The sequence below is a fragment of the Manis pentadactyla genome, chromosome 7, assembly GCF_030020395.1.
Source record: "Manis pentadactyla isolate mManPen7 chromosome 7, mManPen7.hap1, whole genome shotgun sequence".
Taxonomy (NCBI): domain Eukaryota; kingdom Metazoa; phylum Chordata; class Mammalia; order Pholidota; family Manidae; genus Manis; species Manis pentadactyla.
Genome location: NC_080025.1, coordinates 4,778,446 through 4,796,856, shown reverse-complemented (window position 1 = coordinate 4,796,856; position 18,411 = coordinate 4,778,446). Strand labels below are relative to the sequence as shown.

The 18,411-nt window shown below is 34.4% G+C and overlaps 1 protein-coding gene and 1 long non-coding RNA gene across 7 annotated transcripts in view; one reads left to right on the top strand and one right to left on the bottom strand.

The window, feature by feature from the left end:
- VEGFC (vascular endothelial growth factor C) overlaps positions 1–18,411 on the top strand; it is an 80,768-nt gene that overhangs the window by 35,318 nt on the left and 27,039 nt on the right. The gene's annotated exons all lie outside the window — the stretch shown is intronic.
- LOC118916927 (uncharacterized) overlaps positions 1–18,411 on the bottom strand; it is a 47,081-nt gene that overhangs the window by 17,778 nt on the left and 10,892 nt on the right. Inside the window, exons 1-4 of one of the 4 annotated variants that reach the window (XR_008998672.1) lie at positions 15,441–17,538; positions 13,273–13,464; positions 3,205–3,337; positions 2,410–2,460 (exon numbers count right to left, since the gene is read on the bottom strand). This is a non-coding gene — a long non-coding RNA (uncharacterized LOC118916927). Of the gene's footprint in view, positions 1–2,409; positions 2,461–3,032; positions 3,338–5,502; positions 5,706–13,272; positions 13,465–15,440; positions 17,539–18,411 lie in introns of those variants that run through there. The other 3 variants (XR_008998671.1, XR_008998673.1, XR_008998670.1) reach the window with 3 other exon arrangements.

The window sequence follows — 18,411 nt, the reverse complement described above, 5'->3', positions numbered from 1 at the left end:
ACATTCAGATTTTATTAGTGCCCTAACCCTGAACAGTTTTGAGTAGGTATTGACTTTGAGAATGGATAACTAAACTTGTAAAATAGAGTAACAAAGGTTTCTTGAAACTGGCTATTTTTTTCTTGCTGGATGTCAACATTTTTGAAAATCGAAATTTTAGTAAGTGACTTAAGTACACGTAGACATCTGGAATCATCAGTCAGAACCAGTATTAGCTGCATATTTGCATTGCTGTGGTATAATGAAGAATTTAGAAAGGTGACATTTACTTAGCTCGTAGAGTATATGTTTTAAAATCACTGAATAACATATTATTAAATGTGCACACATACTTGTAATTCAAATTAATGAAACAATAGAAAGAGAAATACAAAATAACAGTCCATGACTGCTGGAAAGATCTAACAAGGATTCTCAACCCAGGAGCACTATATTTATTATTTTTAATATATATTTATTTTTATATATTATTAATATACTATATCATTGTAACATTGCTTTAATATATCGTTTTTATATATATAATAGAGAATTCATAGTGACTGTGTAATCGTGCATGCTCAGTCTGTTCTAGTCTAGTGTCGTCCAAAGTCTTTCAATCACTTCTTATTTCATAATTCTATTGTATAACTTTTCATTGGATATCATTTTTTTGCTAATTAAGCAGGGCATATCAAATACCTACCTACAGACACACTATTACAGATTTTGTGTCAGAAATCTTAAGCATTTGTATTTTATTAATATGAAAAAAAGCTACTTTGAAAACAAGCTCTAATCGTCTGCTGTGTCCTCGGTCCTCTGAGCTCAAGGGGCTTTCCAGGCAGGAGGCAGAGGAGGACGCACAGTGCAGACAGGCAGCAGTGCTCGCCCGGCTGTGTGCCTCTGCCCATGTCCACCTTCTGACTCCTTCCTGGACTTCCTGCTTACTCCTCTCCTTTCCCTGAGTTACCGATCCTTTATTGACTATCCTTTATTCTGGCCGTAAGGATCTGGTTCTTTCTCCTTCCCTCATCCGACACCCATATGGGCTCCCTTCCACAGTTGGCTGACCCAGGTTGCTTTGATACCAGCATCACTGCTTTCTCAGCTGAGCAGACATAGTCTACTTGCCATCTCCAGCACCGGGCCCACTTCTTGCCAAATAAATATTTGGAATAAATTTAATACTTGGCCTTTCACATCATTATGGCAAGACTCATACCACCAATCATGGGAGAAAAGAACTGATTTAGAGTAGAGTTGTTTTTAGAATTTTACAAGAAAAAAGTTAGTGCCAACAGAATGCATGAAGATGGTGACACGCAGTCATGGACCACAGTGAGGCTTTTAATCTTCAGAACACTGAAGATAGTTACTATGAAACACTTTGAACATAATAAAACTTAGAATGATTATTAATAATTACTTGATGATAACTCAAAAGTAAGTGGAAGAAGTAAGGTTTGAACCAAGGTCTATCTGATCCCAAACTCATCATCTTCCCTTAAGCCATGCACTTAAAAGATATGGAGAAAGAGAGAAAGAGGGGGAGCACTTAACTAAGAAAGAGAATTAATTTGATACTCCATCATTCATAGCTTTTCATCCTAAATGTTACAGCCCAGGAAAAATAATGGTAACTATAGCTCCCCTTTTCTTCCCCTTATGCAGATATTGGGTACAGTCCAGAATTCTTTTCTAATGAGCAGCATTTAATCAGTAACAGTTGCCCCAAACATGTCAACTTAAAATGTACATTAAATGGTTTTTCAAGTAAAGATTACACTTTATCTTTTTGATTATTCAAAACATGGTATGCTTTAGGATATATGGGACACTGCACACTCTATTAGTTCAAAATTAGGGACTGGAGGTCTCAGGCATCACAGACACTGCACGATTCAGTAGCAAGCTGGCAGTTTCCTAACTGCTGTGACACTGAAGAGAAACAGACCAGATAAATCAAGGCCCAAGGTAGACTCTGGCCTGGATTTCTCACGTTTTAATGTGCCCGCAGAGTGTCCCAGTGCAATCTTCATCAATGTTGATTGTCCAACTGGCACAGCCCTGGGTTCTAACGTGATTTACATAAACTAAGTCATTATTCTAACAATTAAATCAACTGGAATTAGCATAAGCATCTTTTTCTGTTCCACAGATTAAGAATGCTTCCATGCTACAATGTTACATCTAAGTGAAATAAACATGACCTTTGCTGTGTTCTGTAACTTAACAGTTTACTGTAAGATGATGATTTTGCATAAAGATAAACCATCAAAATGGGGCTTTTGGTTTAAAATCAGTGCTTAAGACTCTTCCATATGGCAAAAAAGATCCAACATATCATACTGATAAGAACATAGTCAGTACATAATATCATACTGATAAGAACATAGTCAGTATAGGACAGATGGTAACTACACTTACCGTGGTGAGCATTTAGAATGTACATAATTGTTGAATCACTATGTTGTACACCTGAAACAAATATAATACTGTGTATCAACTATACTTCAATTAAAAAAAGAAAAAAGATTCTCATTTAGAAAAACAGAACAGAATGTAAAGCTAAATGTTAATTATTTAGCTTCCCTTTTTTTAGGTTTAGCTCTCAAATTCAGAGTGTTCATCATCTCTTTAATTAACAGATTAATAACTTTATATGCCAAACATTTGGTATTTGCTATTCATTTCCTTATTTATTTCACTCAATACATATTCACTGAGGTCCTACTTCACGTAAAGAACTGTTTATGACATTTTTGGAATATTTACTTTTGAAAATGTCTCCATAACCTGTACCAATTTTTTTCTTCTGAATAATCTAAATGATACCAAATAGAATCACAGACAAAGTCATTTGGGGCTAAGTCTTGTAAATAATTTGAGTATCCAATTATTAAGGAAGGTTGTTTTTGATTAAAGTATCTATTTAACCCCATAAAAAGATAACACAATCTTTTCTTTTGTGTTCTGTAATCAGTTTCAAACCTATGGGTTTGGTGTGTTCCTAGATCTCTTAACAGCCTCTCGGACAAAACCCCCAGAGGAACACTGGCTCTTCCCTAGGGCTCACTTAAAATTTCTCTGCACTAGATTAAGTAGGCTTCAGGTTGATTTCTTTGAGAACCAGCCTTACCATCATCAACCTTTAAACAAACGGTTAGTGCCATAAATCAGTGTGGGAACTACTAAGTTATGTAATTTAAATGTGGCATTTACCAAAACTCCAGTTTCCAATTTCTTTTGATGTGGTGATCCACAAACTGACTTGAGCTTGATTCCAGCTACAGTGAGGCTCTCTGGACCAGAACAGGCTGTGCAGAATCTCTCCTGGTTGCCTGTCCATGATTACCTGTTTATCATAAGGTATTAAAATTATAAAACATACCATCACATTAGCCTGGCATCTAGGCTCAAAAGCTTCAGCCCATTATGTATGTAGTTTTATTTCTTAACAGATTTCAAAACCTTCCTGTCAAGATTTCAAGCTGTAGTTTATTTCCACCTTTGCCTGTGTCTAGTATCTATTTTTGTCAGATGGACGTTAGAGAGGCTATTGTTCAATTTATTATGTTCATATCCAATAAACTTTTATTCAGCAACCAAAGAATGCGGAAAAATATCTCTCAAAGTTTGCAAAGCATATTCTTATTTTCTGATTACTGAATCTGAAGATTATGAAGAATTATATTTTAAATTTGGTAATCATATATAATGAGAATCATTGATTATTTTTAAATAGTCATTCAGGAATAAAATATGATAAGATAAGGTACAAAGAATTGATATGATTTTCCAAGGATAATCTTATTGGGAAACTATAAAAGTTTTATTAACTTGACTGTCTTTTTGACTATTTTAGAACTAAATTATATTCTTATTTGGAGACTTTTTTATCAAGTGAAGAAAGGTATTCCTTCTTTTCAAATAAGTTTTCAAATGTTATGAGCATTACATGAATTATATGAACACTAAAAGACAAATTTCTTAAGAAATACTGAATAAATTCTGGATTAACCTATATCTTGTTGATCTGAAAAAGTCTCAAATTTAACATTTCTGTGTTAACAATTACAGAATATTTTTAGATTGCTCTCCAACAGGCTTCTTTCATAGTAATTCCTTCCCTTAATTAATGAATTTTATAGTAATTTACATTTCTCTTTCAATGTTGGTATATATTTTATTTTAGGGTGTTTATTAATGTGACAAAGTGGGTGTTCTTTTAATTAGTATTAACACTCAGGTTTGTAAAGAGTGCATATTTTGTATAACCACTTAAAATTTATAGCCTGATACATTAGATATTGTTTAAGAATAGATTTTAAAAAACAATTGTCATCATTTGTTGAATTAGAAAGATCATTATTTTAAAATGCATCCTTAAAAATAAAATGTTATGCTTCAATGGGTAGCTCATTGGTAAATATTTAGTCTATAGTTCTCTTCTATCTCTGTGTTTAGCTAAAAGTCATTACTAACTTGGTGAAAAGTACCCTATTAGGAATATGAAAAATGTTAAAGCAATTATGAAATACTTTAAATTTTGCAAAAAGGAAAAATCTAAAAAATCACCGGAAAAGATACTCATTGAAATAAATATTTATATCCAAGATGAAGTCTTTTCATCCCTTATATAAATTTAACTTCAAGATGCATACTTCTCTCAGAGCAGCAGAGAAAAGTTTTACACTTATGCAATGTTCATTATATATACCAAGAATTATACTGAATTCTATATACACATAATCTCTTTTAATCATAAGTCATGAGGCAGATGTATTTATTACATCTTCTTTACAGTAGAATTGAGGCACAAAGAGACAAAATAATGTATATACAGCAGTTTTTAACTTCTGAGGCTACATCTAAAAACCATGCTCTTAACTTCTATACTGAATGCATAGACAGACTTACAGTTATTTAAAGTCGTAAATCCAAAGAAAACACTGCAAATTTTAACTATGGAATAACTACACAAAATACGGCTGCTTCATTATGAAAGCTTGCTTGAAAAATGGGTGAACTTTAGCCAACAGTGAAATTCAAAGCTATTGTTGTCCAAGAGCATGCAACCTTTTATTTTTATATTAGTGATTCGGGTGCGAATTATTCCAATATTTCCTTCTTATTCAAAAAATAGTTTTCAGGCCTAAAGCCCTTACAGAATTTATCTGCTTACAAAAATTAAGGCATGAGTCTCCACGGTGGAGATGAGGCATTTTTCTCTAAGTAAATGATGGATTTTTGTCCATTTTTTAATGAACAGGTACATCTATTTCAATTAAGGCCAATTAGTTTTCCAAAGCCTTTGTTATTTTAGATATCACCGAAGGCTACTTCAATGTGACAATCTATGTAAGAAAGATTTCAAAAGATTATGAGAGAATTTTACATACCTCACTTAAACAATTTCATAGTCCTTTCAAAACAGTAATTTTGAAAGTGATCTAAATGGCAGGCACCTCTGAAGCAGTAGGCATGATGCTTCTTGGGCCAATGCCCACTCATACTTACAGGAAAATGTAGGTCCTCCAAGATTAAACCTTGCACTGTTCTATTTGAAATGTCACTATTCAGAACTGTGCATTTGCAAGCTCTTAAATGTGATGTTTCACAATCTCTTGCTCCACCGAACTCTTCCTGCACACCAAAATAGTCAAAAAAGAATTAAATTCTGGGAAGATTTCCCCTAAAAGCCTCTGTCCAAGCATCCAGTGCTGAAAAAGAAAAGGAAGTGATGGCATATTATCTACTAATATTTTATTTCTTTTTCTTTCCTATTTCATAATATGTAAAGACTAGAACTGTATCAAAGACCTGTGAGTCAGAATTCTATCTTTTTAGATCCAAAGGGTAGACAGATTTGCACTGTTCTGTATAATAAAAGTTATTTTATACTGTCAATTTAAATTGTTTAATCTTATCATAATGAAGTAACAAGATTACAAAACTATCTTATATTTGATCCTAAAAATATCGGTACAAGTGCTGGATAAAGAAGGATGGTATTCAAAAAATATCTGAAGGACAATAAAGAATAGAAATTTTCATTTGTACTGACAGACTAGTTTTGAGAAATGTTAACAGAACTTGGGAATTTAAAAGGCATATGTGAATCTATTTACAGTTAGTAAGTGATGTAGGAAGGAGCTCCTAGAGAAGCGAGGACTGTGTAGTGCAGGAAAAAAGATTCCCAATAGATTGAGAACAATCAGCAAAATTCCATTACAGAGGAATCCACTGGAAATATTTTCTTTCAAAGCAGACAATGGCCCCTTCAACTATGAGACTATGTCTTCAGCACAAATCTATATAGTTGCCTTCCCAATCATCAAATTGACTGAATGTTCTCAACTGTATTTCTACTTTCATACAAAGTAAAAAAATTATCAGTATTTTAAATATTTTCTTAAATTATTGCAAAATCACATACATACAAATTGGGTGAACATTTCTCCACAGCCACTTTATGAATGAAGTCCTGCACTTTGCATATCAGTATATAATGAGTATGTAATGTGTATATATAAATACAAATATTATATACATTCTAAACATTGTCCTTTCAAATAATTTTATACTTTTGGCTTTCTAAAGCTTTACTTAATGTTTGCAATTTTTACCAGTTTCTTATAGTCTACAAATTCCTTTCACTCCGTTTTCTTAAAAACAATTTGTCAATGCTGAATTCACATTAGACTTTAATAACCCATAAGGTTTTATTTTGATCAAAAAATATAAACGTTTGTTTCAGAAAGCCTTGTGTGTTTTTTCTATCAGTCTACAGAGATGAGTTTTCTAACATAAAAATGTGACAGTTACTTCTACTGACTGAGCACTTATGTAACTCATTTATTATAGTAACTGTTAAATGTGTTCTTAATTAAAAAATATGTACTAAAATCACAGATGATAATATAGCAGACCATCAAGTAGATGCCACCTAAACTTGAAGTAGATTACACTTTCTTATTCAATCTTCTAGTTATTGTATTTTGCTTATGTCTATAAAAACATAAATAGAACATTTTATACAGTATTAAAAATAGTATCTTTTTAATAGGAAAACTGAGATGTAGAGAATTTTATTAACTCTTCCAAAGTTGCTTAGCTAGTAACAAAGCACAGATTTGACCACAGATTACTACTTTTCTCAACTCCTTCACCATAATACAATATTGCTGTCAACTAAGATGGTAACACCATGCCATATGAAGAGAAATCTCATCAAGTCCTATGTGTACCAAGCAATTTATTTCTAGAAGAAAAAGATAAACTGTATTTTTTTTGTTTAAATTCTTTTTTACTGCTGAAAAATTAATAGTGCTAAGGTTGTGTTTCCTCTTTAAATTGACCTTGTAATTTCTATTTGTGCAAATATTTAGATAAAATTTAAATGTTTATTTAGGCTTTAGTTTATATATAAATTATTGTTAGATTTAGGATCCATTTTTTTAATTTTTCTAATTACATACATAAAAACGCACCCTTTATAGTGAGTTTTGATGGATTATATACTTCTGTGTAACCTCTACCACAGTCAAGATACAGAATGGTTTGATCACTGCTCTTCCGCAAAGCAATTCCCTGTACCACTTTGGAGTCAACTTCTTTCTCCTCCTCCAGCCTTTAACTGCTCAGTGACTCTCCCTACAGATGTGCTTATTCCAGAATGTTGTATGAACAGAGTCATACATATGTAGTCTTTTGAGTCTGACTTCTTCTACTCATAAAGCAGTTGCATATTGTTGCAAATATCAGTCGTTTTATATCTTTACTACCCCAAAAAGTTCCTTGTGTTCAATACCTGCTCTCATCCCCAGGCTCAGGCAACCTCCTATATTCATTTCCTATAGTGTTATATTTTCCAGAAATCTCTTATAAGTGAGTTTATGTAGTACATAGTCTTTTGTGTATGGCTTTTGTCAATTAGCATAATATTTTTGAGGTTCACCCATGTTGCAGCATCTATCAGTTTATTCCTTTAACTTGCTAGTGTTCCATTGTATTGATACAACACATTTTGCTTATCCCTTTAGCCAGTTAGCAGATTTCTAAATTTTTTCCAGTTTGGACTATAATGAATCATTATTCATTATATATGGCTATGAATATTCACACATGAGTGTCTGGAAGGACATTTTACTAGCAGTGGAATTACTGGGCCAGATGATTAATGTTTAATTTTTTAAGAAGCTGTCAAACTAAGTTCCAAAATTGTATATATTTTACATTTAGGTAAACAATATGTGAGTATTGCATTTTTTTCAGATCTGCACCAAAACTTGGTACTGTTGTTCTTTTGGATTACAGCCATTCTAGAGGTGTATGTAATGATAACTTGTATTTTAATTTGCATAATTTGCTTTAGCAACTTAATGATGTTAAGGGAGTACAGTAAGTCTGGCTGGCAGCCTTCATGGGACCTAGCAGGGCAAGGGACTTGCACATGGGATTATAGGCCCATGCTTTTCAGCTCTGTCTCCTAATAACCTCTATGTATTTCTCATATTTAAAAATACATCAATATCATTCCTCTACCATTAGATCCTTTTCTGTTATTTTTACCTCTAAAAGTACATATACATACATTTACTTTATTTTAGTAAAGGTTGGGGAGGGAGCAGAGCTGTACATCTGCAAAATTTAACTAGTAATTGAAAGATTAATTTTCCATTTATGATTGACTTGGTTCTAACTCCAGTACAGTAAATATTATTTTAAAAACTGACACAATGTGTAAAAACATCATTATCTAAGAAAAAGACCAGCTAGATGAAGAGGTTTTATATTAATTCATTATGTATCTGTCATGACTCATGACTGCTGTTGCTCATTAACTGATACAAAAATTGATGTGTAAGACAATGGAATATTGCTCAGCCATTAAAAAAAGAAATCCTGCCATTTGCAACAGCATGGATGAACCTAGATATTATTATGCTCAGCGAAATAAGCCAGGAGGAGAATGAAAAATACCATATGATTTTACTTATTTGTGGAATCTAAAACAAAATGAACAAAATAACAGTAGACTCATAGACACTGAAAAGTGACTAGTGGTTACCGTGGGTGAGGGGTTGGGGTAGGTGGGTGGGTGATGAAGGGGATACAGGGACACAAAAATTCTCAATCATAATGTAAGTTGGTCATGGGGATGATAGTACAGCAGGGAGGGTATAGCCACTCACTCTAACATCTTCCTATGTTGACAGATAGTTACTGCACTAGTGGGGGTGAGGATTTAACAGTGTGGATAACTGGTGAACCACTGTGTTGTATACTTGAAACCAACGTAAGATTGTTTATCAATTGTACTATAATAAAAAAAAGAATTTATGTTTAGAAAAATGTTGTCAGTGATGTTTTATCATCACAAGGGGAAGGAAATACAAATTAAATATTTAATCCTGACACTGAACTCATGGTTCTTATCCCAAATTTGCTGTATATTTTGTGGTTGTTGACTTTGCTTTGGGTCTTTTGCAACCACCTCTGTCCCTAAATCCCCTTCCCCTTCATTTTGTTGTGTGGAAGGACTTCCATTCAGATGAAATGGGGACAGCTGTAAATTCTTTTTTCTTTTTATCTAATAGGAGGTTAGGGCCAGACAGGATAAGTGACGACCTAGAGATACAGAGGCAGTAAAAAGAGGCAGGACCTGACTTTCTAGGCAGTAAAAAGAAGATGATTCTCTGGGCTTTAGATTCCAGAGCTTAAGCAAAAAGACAATAAATTAGTGGCAGCCTTATAGAGCTCTATGATCAATTTGATATCTTGTGTGGTATGGGAAAAGGAGGAGCTTGTAGGGGTAATGTTTCAGTGGCATATAATTGTCTTTCCTGTTCATGTCCAATGAAAACTGTTGGCTTTCAGAATGCATTTTTGAGACCGTGTGCTTTAATAAACTGCATTACATGAAGGGAAAAAATGCAATTAAGTGGAAAATTTCTACTTACAATATATATGGGATCTTCTTTAATACAACTTTCATTCATTAATTTACTCATGAATATACACTTCTTACTTTTAATGAGTCTGTTTGGATTAGCATATTTTTTTTCTTCTTTCTTTCCTTCTTTTTGTCTTTCCTGCATTCTGTTTTTAAAAGATAAGACTTTTAAACTTTTCCTGAGATGACTATTCACACTTGATTTTATGTGTGAAAATAAAATAGAGAAAAATATTCAGATTACAGGGATGTGAATTTCCTGTTTCCTAGCTACCCCTGACTTAACTTAGGCAAAGAATTTGAATACTAGCATGATGAAACAGTTAAAGTACAAATGTTATATTGGTTTTTCAGTGTTGTTTTGAAACGGAAAGTTCTGTTTATTTTCTTATTTCTTGATTCAGACTAATCAGGGGACAACCTCCTAAACAAAACCTTAGTCAACTTAAGAAAATACATCATTTTCAATAATTACTTTTTGGCAATTTTAACAAGATTTGAGTTAAATTACCTTTAGATATTTTTCTAAGGTTTCTCTTTGGTTTTAGGAAAGCACTATTTTTAGAGTTATTCCATGACATGAAAAGTGACAGCAAACTTGGTATCGTCCCGCTCTCTCATGTCCACACACCTTCGCTGAACCCCACCTGCCGGGGAGAGAGAGGATGCAGCAGGCACCTAAGCAGGAGTGTCAGAGGGAAAGAGGAGTACAAGCTAGTGTTTACCGCGTCTGCAACGACACGAAGGTAACAAACAAGGTGCTAAAACAGATTATGGGAGTCGGGTTTTTCAGTTACAGTGACAGAAAGCTGCAGGAATTATGTGGCATTCCAGTTCAACTTTTAATGGAGAAAAAGCACCAGCCACGTATACTGCCAGGACAGTGTAATAGGAATGGGAACAGCTTTTTCTAAGGTCTTAAACTTGGAAAAAGCTTGAAGTTTTGAAGATACCAAACTCCTGTGAGTGAGGGCTTGAACAGTATGAGATGACATCGGAGCATTAACAGGAGCCAGATCACCCAGGTACTTGAGTGGGTAGTTGGATGTTATTGGTCGTATAATGCTAAGCCACTGAAGCAGATTAAATGGGTGGGTGGCGTAATTCAATAGGTGTTTAAAGGATTCTTCTGATTGTGGATAGTCAGCTGGAGGAGTCAGGAGAGGGGCTGAGAAGATCATTCATGAATGTAATGGAGTAAATCAGGCAAGAGATACTGGCTGCTTCAACTACGAGACTGGCGGTGGAAAGGGACAAAAATTGCTGTATTTTAGAGTAAGATTTTTAGTACTTGATGACAGATTATAATTAGGAGAAACAGAGAGATAGCAAGTATAATTTTCAGACTCTTGAATGAGTGACAGGTCAGTAAGATTTAATAAAGTGGGAAACATTGGGAAGGAAATGGATTTGGAGAGGAAATTCATAGATTTCATTTTAGATACACTGAGAATGAGATCTTGCAATGGCAGGTAACTAAGGAAAAGTTTGGTCTGGATGTACACATTCTAGCAAACACAGGTGATTTTTTGCTGTTGGGGACAGATGAGGGTACCCAGAAAGGAGTATGAGAAGGATGTAAGTGGAACTATTTCAGAGCCCTGAGAACTCAAACAATTGGAATTACGTATAAGAGAAGCCAGCAAAGGTTAGTGATAGCAATAGCTACTGGGGAGAAGAAACAGCAGAGGAACACGGTCTCAGGGCCACAACAAGCCCATGGTTTTGATGGAATCACGGCAGGCTCACCCAGGAGAGAGGTGAAGTGTGACGGGACAAAGAAGAGCTCCCGTGGAGGCTGGCGGACTTTGTTCCAGTGGAGGAACAGGACAGAAATCAAACTGGAGTGTTGACAAGTGACTGGGAAGTGAGGAATAGTGCAAACTGACATAGTACTTTCGAAAACTGAAGCAGAAAAACAGCAGTAGCTCAACAGGGATGTGGACTTAGAGTTCTCTTCTGCTTGTTGATGTTCCCTCTTCATATGTTTGAGTTTATTGTTTAATATGGGAGCAGGAGGCTCCCGTGCTAACAGGAACACTACACGTTGGGAAGAGAGAAAGAGAGATGCTGAAGAGAGGGCAGTAGCAAGACGAGCTATGTTGCTACTCCAAGAACAGAAAGGAGCCAGCACCTGAAGAGACACCAGCTTTGGAGACAATGAAGAGAGGCATTTTACTCATCTCCTGAAATGAATAAAAGATTGGGAGGATAAAAGACTGGGAAAGTGCATGTATATGAGCGAGTACCTGTTTTCTTTATAAGGTATGAGGCAAGTGTGTCCACTGAACACAGGCATGAGGGAAGGAAGTGGGCATGGTTTGAATGGGTTAGCATGGGAATAAATTAGCATAGAATAAATGAGCTGGTGGTGAACATCGTTAAAGAAAAAATTATTCTGACACTTGTTAAAATGCTAAGGAAAACTATGCTTTGGGACTTTGTCAGGGCTGACCTCAGAAAAATTTTACAAATCCTTAATGGTGAATTAGGTATGGCGAGAACCTTTAGTCATTTTTCTAGCTTGCTTTGCTCAGTGTCTATCTTCAGCATACTATAGCCACCCACCACCACCACTCACACACACACACACCCCTTCCAGAAACATAGTATACAACTATGGTCCAAAATCAGTAACATAGAAAATAAGGAGATGAGTAAATGAATTTACAAATAAAAGCATATATAAAATTTATGCTTTTTCAACTTTGAAATAGAAAAGCACAAAATGGAATTTTTATGTTTTCAGATGCACAGTACTTCTGGTTAAATAATTCAACTTTGTTTTACTCAAGAATGTTTAATACCAACAAATTCCTCTCCCTGCTACTTGAGTAAATAATCTGGAATCTCTTAGACCCAGAAGTACATAAGCAACAATAAATTCATGTGGAATTAATTGCAATATACAAGATAGGTATGCCTTGAAATTAGCAAATTCCTGGCAAAAAACAAATTTAAGGACCTTATAATTAATATTCTCAGCTCTTAAAATAAATACATATCATTTCTAGCATGTAAACTCAATAAAAGGAGAGATCTTGTTTACAGACAGCATGCCTAGAACACCTAGAACAGTTCTTGGCACACAGTAATCATTCAATAAAAGTCATAAAAACTTTAAGTATCTGAGGTACCTTATTAGAGACACGTGACTTCCTAGTGTACAGCTTTCTGCCTGTGTGCTTTTATTTACATACACAGCAGCTTTACAAGATAACATCTGATTATCAGCATTTTATATATGAAACCACAGGCTTGGAGGCATTATTATTATCATCATCTACATTACTAAAAACTTACTATAAACAACCACTGGCCTATTTACATACCTTAATTCAAAGTAGCTCACTTCACTGTTACAGCAATCCTCAGATTTCACTTGGGGAAATGGGCCTCACAGGTCACACACATGGTAAGTAGAGAAGCTGGGATTCAAATGCAGGTTTATCTGTGCCCCAAACACATGTTCTTAGTAACATGCTGTACTATACATGTGTGGTCTCTCCAAAACATGATCCCTCCTAGAAAATTCAGAATTCAGTTAGATATTTTTGTCAGAAAAGGATTCTTGTGTACACATGTCACTCTAAGTAATACCTACATATGATTGGGCAAATGAAATTTTACATTTTAAGTGAATAAGAATATTAATAAAAAAAAAAGAATATTAATGAATGCTTTGAGACTTGAACCTTTATGTAGCTTAATGAATAGCCTTTAATATAACTGTTGCCCACATATTTACTATTACTACCTGTAGCCATCCTTGAGTCCCTGATATATACAAGACACTTAGCTATGTATTTGATGTATATTATTTAATGCAATCAAGTACCTAAGCTTATTGCAGAAACTATAATTGAAATGCATCACAGAAGAGGAAGTGAAACTGCAAATAATTTTTGTATTATCAATGATATTAAAATTTGTGACATCACAGGTATAAACCAAATAATATACTTAATACCATGATTATTTATAAACCTATTATATAGTGTGGTACTAGCATAAGGACAAAGAGACCAATGAAACAAACCCAAGAGTCCAGAAGCAGACCCAACATATACAGCCACGTTATTCACAGCAAAGAGCCCAGGGCAGTGCTACGGCGAAAGTATGGGCTTTTCAATAAATGGTGCTGGATCAATCAGATATAAGAAAAAAATAGAATCTTGACCTGTACCTCACATTACACTCAAAAATCAATTATAAGTTAATTATAGGTAAAAATGTAAAAAGTAAAATAATAAAGATTCTAGAAGATAACACAGGATAATATTTTCCTGACTTTGTGGTAGGTAAAATTTTCAAAACACCAAAAGCACTAGCCAAAAAGGAAAATTCAGACATCATTAATATTAATAATATTAGCTTTAACTCATCAAAAAACACAAATCGAGAGAGAAAATACAAGTTTCTTAGTGAAAGAAGATGTTTGCAATGCACATATTCGACAAAGAACTTATATCCAGAATACATTAATAACCTTTACAAACCAATAAAAAATAAGAAAGCCAACAGAAATGAATAAAAAGCTTTTAGTTGGCACTTGTAAGAAGATAACCTAATGTCCAAATGACAGGAAAGAGTGTTCAATATCATTAGTCATCCAAGGACTACAGATTAAAACCACAATGAAATGTTACCATGCACCCATCAGAATGACTATAATGTAAAAATCAACACTAGCAGTCACTGGCAAAGATATGGAGCCAGGGGACTTCTTACACAGCCCTCAGGTGTGTAAATGTGTTCAACTGTTTCAAAAATGGTTTGGCCATATCAATAAAGCTAAGTATATGCACACTTCATAAGCCATCACGTCTACTTCCGGTTAAATACCCCCCAAAATCATACTATGTCCATCAAAAGACATGTAGAGTGTAGACTAGATCAATAAATTGCAGTAGTTGAGACAATGGAAAACAAGAAAGCAGTAAAACAAACTACTTCACACAACAAAGATGAATGTCACAAACATAAGGTTGAGAAAAAAGAACCAACTAAATACTTTATGCTGCAGAATATCATTTATGTAAACTTTAAAAAAGTAAAAACTATATTGGTAGAAAAGAGAAAAGCAGGAATGTAACATGCTAACATTTGGTGGAGAATTACAACTAAGAAGAACAAAGAAAGCTTCTGGAATGTGGTCAATGCTGTAATCACTGGGTATGATTACAAGGGTTTGTTCAATTTGTAAAAAACTCAACTATGGCCTTGTAATCTGTTTACTTTGCTGTGTGAATATTATTAAAGATTTGTTAAAGTATTATTAATATTACTTCGAGTATTAAATACCACTAACATAAAGTGGTCTTTAAAATACCAAAGAAAAATTTTACTAAAAGAATTATAATGATTATATTTTCTAATTTCAAAATAATTTTCTTAAAAGGCATTTTTGAAAAATATGGAAAACTTATTTTTGAATTATCACTAAAACAAAATTATAAGCAATCAAAGGAAAATTGGGAAACATTTTTAATTTACTTACCTAGGAAGACTGTGTCTGAACTGCTACATTATCTTCACATTATGAAACAAAGGAATGCTGTTAAGAAATGATTATATAAAAAGAAAAATAAGAAGTTACCCTGGCCAACAGATAAATCTCCCTAAGAATGTTACAATTACCAAGTCCACCCGCTGGTGGTGTTTTAGATACACTCATTTACTCATCCACATGTCTCCAGGTATTTTATAAAGTGAAATTCATGCAAATTGTCAACCTTCTGAGATGTTCTTAAGAGGCTAATATGACCAAGTCCACTCTTACTCAGCTGCAGGGTTTCCCAACAGCAGCACTACTGACATGCTGGCCTGGAAAATTCTTTTTCTTTTGTTAATGTACAGGGACTACCTAGTGCATCTCAGACTATGTAGCCATTTATTGGCCTCTTGTGCCAGAAGGATCATCTCCACATTTCTGAAAACCGAAAATGTCTGCAGATATTGCCAAATGTCCCGCGGGGGAAAAATCATCCCTCGCTGACAGCCACTGCTTTACCATATACACACTGGAATATTTGAGTAACAGGTCTTAGATTTTTGGTGTTCCCTTAGTAGTCAGTAAACACACGCGTACTTTTTGGTTCCATCTACCTGATGCTATTTCTGTAATCCTATCTGGACAAAGGTTGGAGTTAGTATTTCTTGAGATCATTCTGCCATGCTAAGGAAGCAAGATCAATCCCATGAATGAATAAGAGACAAGCAAGTGGTTTTTCAGTGTTGAGTCTAAGAAATTAGTTTATATCAAAGTACCTTGTTGTGCGCTGTGTTGATTATGAAGATAAGAGCAACTGTCTACTTTGGCATTAAATTAGAAAGTTGTCTCAAAAATAACAATAAAAAATGAGTGTTTAAAATATTTTGAGTCTTAGATTTTGATTAAGTAAATATTTTATTTTAATTCATATAGTGATAATGTAAAAAAGTGACTTTTTAAAAAATAGAAAATTTATGCTATCAGTAATAGATATAAGAATTATGAGTCCATTATTATGGCATTGTTTTCAAAATTTACAATAAACATTTCAGAGGATTAGGCAGAAATTCACTTAAAACTTAAAATTTCTGATTACTTCCAATATTAAAGTAAAATTTAAATATCTGCCTCCAGGGTTACCTATCTGTGGCACTCAGGTTGATAATAGAAATGAATGATGGCGTGACCTGTAGGTTAAAGAATTCTGACTAACACCCTCACTGAAACATTAGGTAAAATGATTTGCTAAGGTTGTGTAAAACACATTTACAAATTTCTTCTCCTTAGAAGGATACCATTTAATTTTCTATTTTTATGACTCTCTACCAAAGTATGATTTTAAAAGTGAATTTTATAATTACATATTGAATGATTTCTCAAATCCAAAACTCTCTCCATACTGACCTAGCCCAAATTTTGCTTTACAATATACTTTTAAAACTTTAAATTTGCATAGCCTGGAGAGTTAGCTGAAAGAAAAAAACCAATCCACAAATTTACCTATCATACAACTGCCATTGTTAAGTAAGAAGGAATGAAGAAGTAAGTTCCTTTGCTATTTTCAGGGAAGAATAACTTCAGCAACCATTTCTTCTGATTATTGGATCTGATCCTTTCTTCTTTGAAAGAGGCCACGGATATACAATGGGGAAATGACAGTCTCTTCAACAGCTGGTGTTGGCAAAACTGAACAGCTACATGTAAGAGAATAAAACTGGGTCTAACCCCATACACAAAAGTAAACTCAAAATGGATCAAAGACCTAAATGCAAGTCATGAAACCATAAAACTCTTAGAAAAAAATATGGGCAAAAATCTCTTGGACATAAACACGAGCAACTTCTTCATGAACATATCTCCCTGGGCAGGGAAACAAAAGCAAAAATGAACAAATGGGACTAAATCAAACTAAAAAGCTTCTGTATAGCAAAGGACGCCATTAGTAGAACAAAAAGACATCCTACAGTATGGGAGAATATATTCATAAATGACATATCCAATAAGGGGTTGACATCCAAATTATGTAAAGAGCTCACGCACCTCAAAAAACAAAAAAAGCAATTAAGCCCATTAAAAAATGGGCAGAGGAGCTGAACAGACACTTCTCCAAAGAAGAAATTCAGACGGACAACAGACACATGAAAAGATGCTCACATCGCTAATTGTCAGAGAAATGCAAATTAAAACCACAATGAGATATCACCTCACACCAGTTAGGATGGCTGCCGTCCAAAAGACAAACAACAACAAATGTTGGTGAGGATGTGGAGAAAGGGGAACCCTCCTACACTGCTGGTGGGAATGTAGACTAGTTCAACCATTGTGGAAAGCAGTATGGAGGTTCCTCAAAAAACTAAAAATAGAAATAGCATTTGACCCAGGAATTCCACTCCTAGGAATTTACCCTAAGAATGCAGCAATCAAGTTTGAAAAAGACATATGCACCCCTATGTTTATCGCAGTACTATTTGCAATAGCCAAGAAACGGAAACAATCTAAGTGTCCATCAGTAGATGAATGGATAAAGAAGAGGTGATACATATACACAATGGAATATTATTCAGCCATAAGAAGAAAACAAATCCTACCATTTGCAACAACATGGATGGAGCTAGAGGGTATTATGCTCAGTGAAATAAGCCAGGTGGAGAAAGACAAGTACCAAATGATTTCAGTCATCTGTGGAGTATAAGAACAAAGAAAAAACTGAAGGAACAAAACAGCAGCAGACTCACAGAACCCAAGAATGGACTAACAGTTACCAAAGGGAAAGGGACTGGGGAGGATGGGAGGGAAGGGAGGGATAAGGGGAAAAGGGGGCATTACGATTAGCACACATAATGTAGCAGGGGTGGACATGGGAAAGGCAGTATATACAGAGAAGACAAGTAATGATTCTCTAGCATCTTACTACGCTGATGGACAGTGACTGTAATGGGGTATGTGGGGGGGACTTGATTATAGGGGGAGTCTAGTA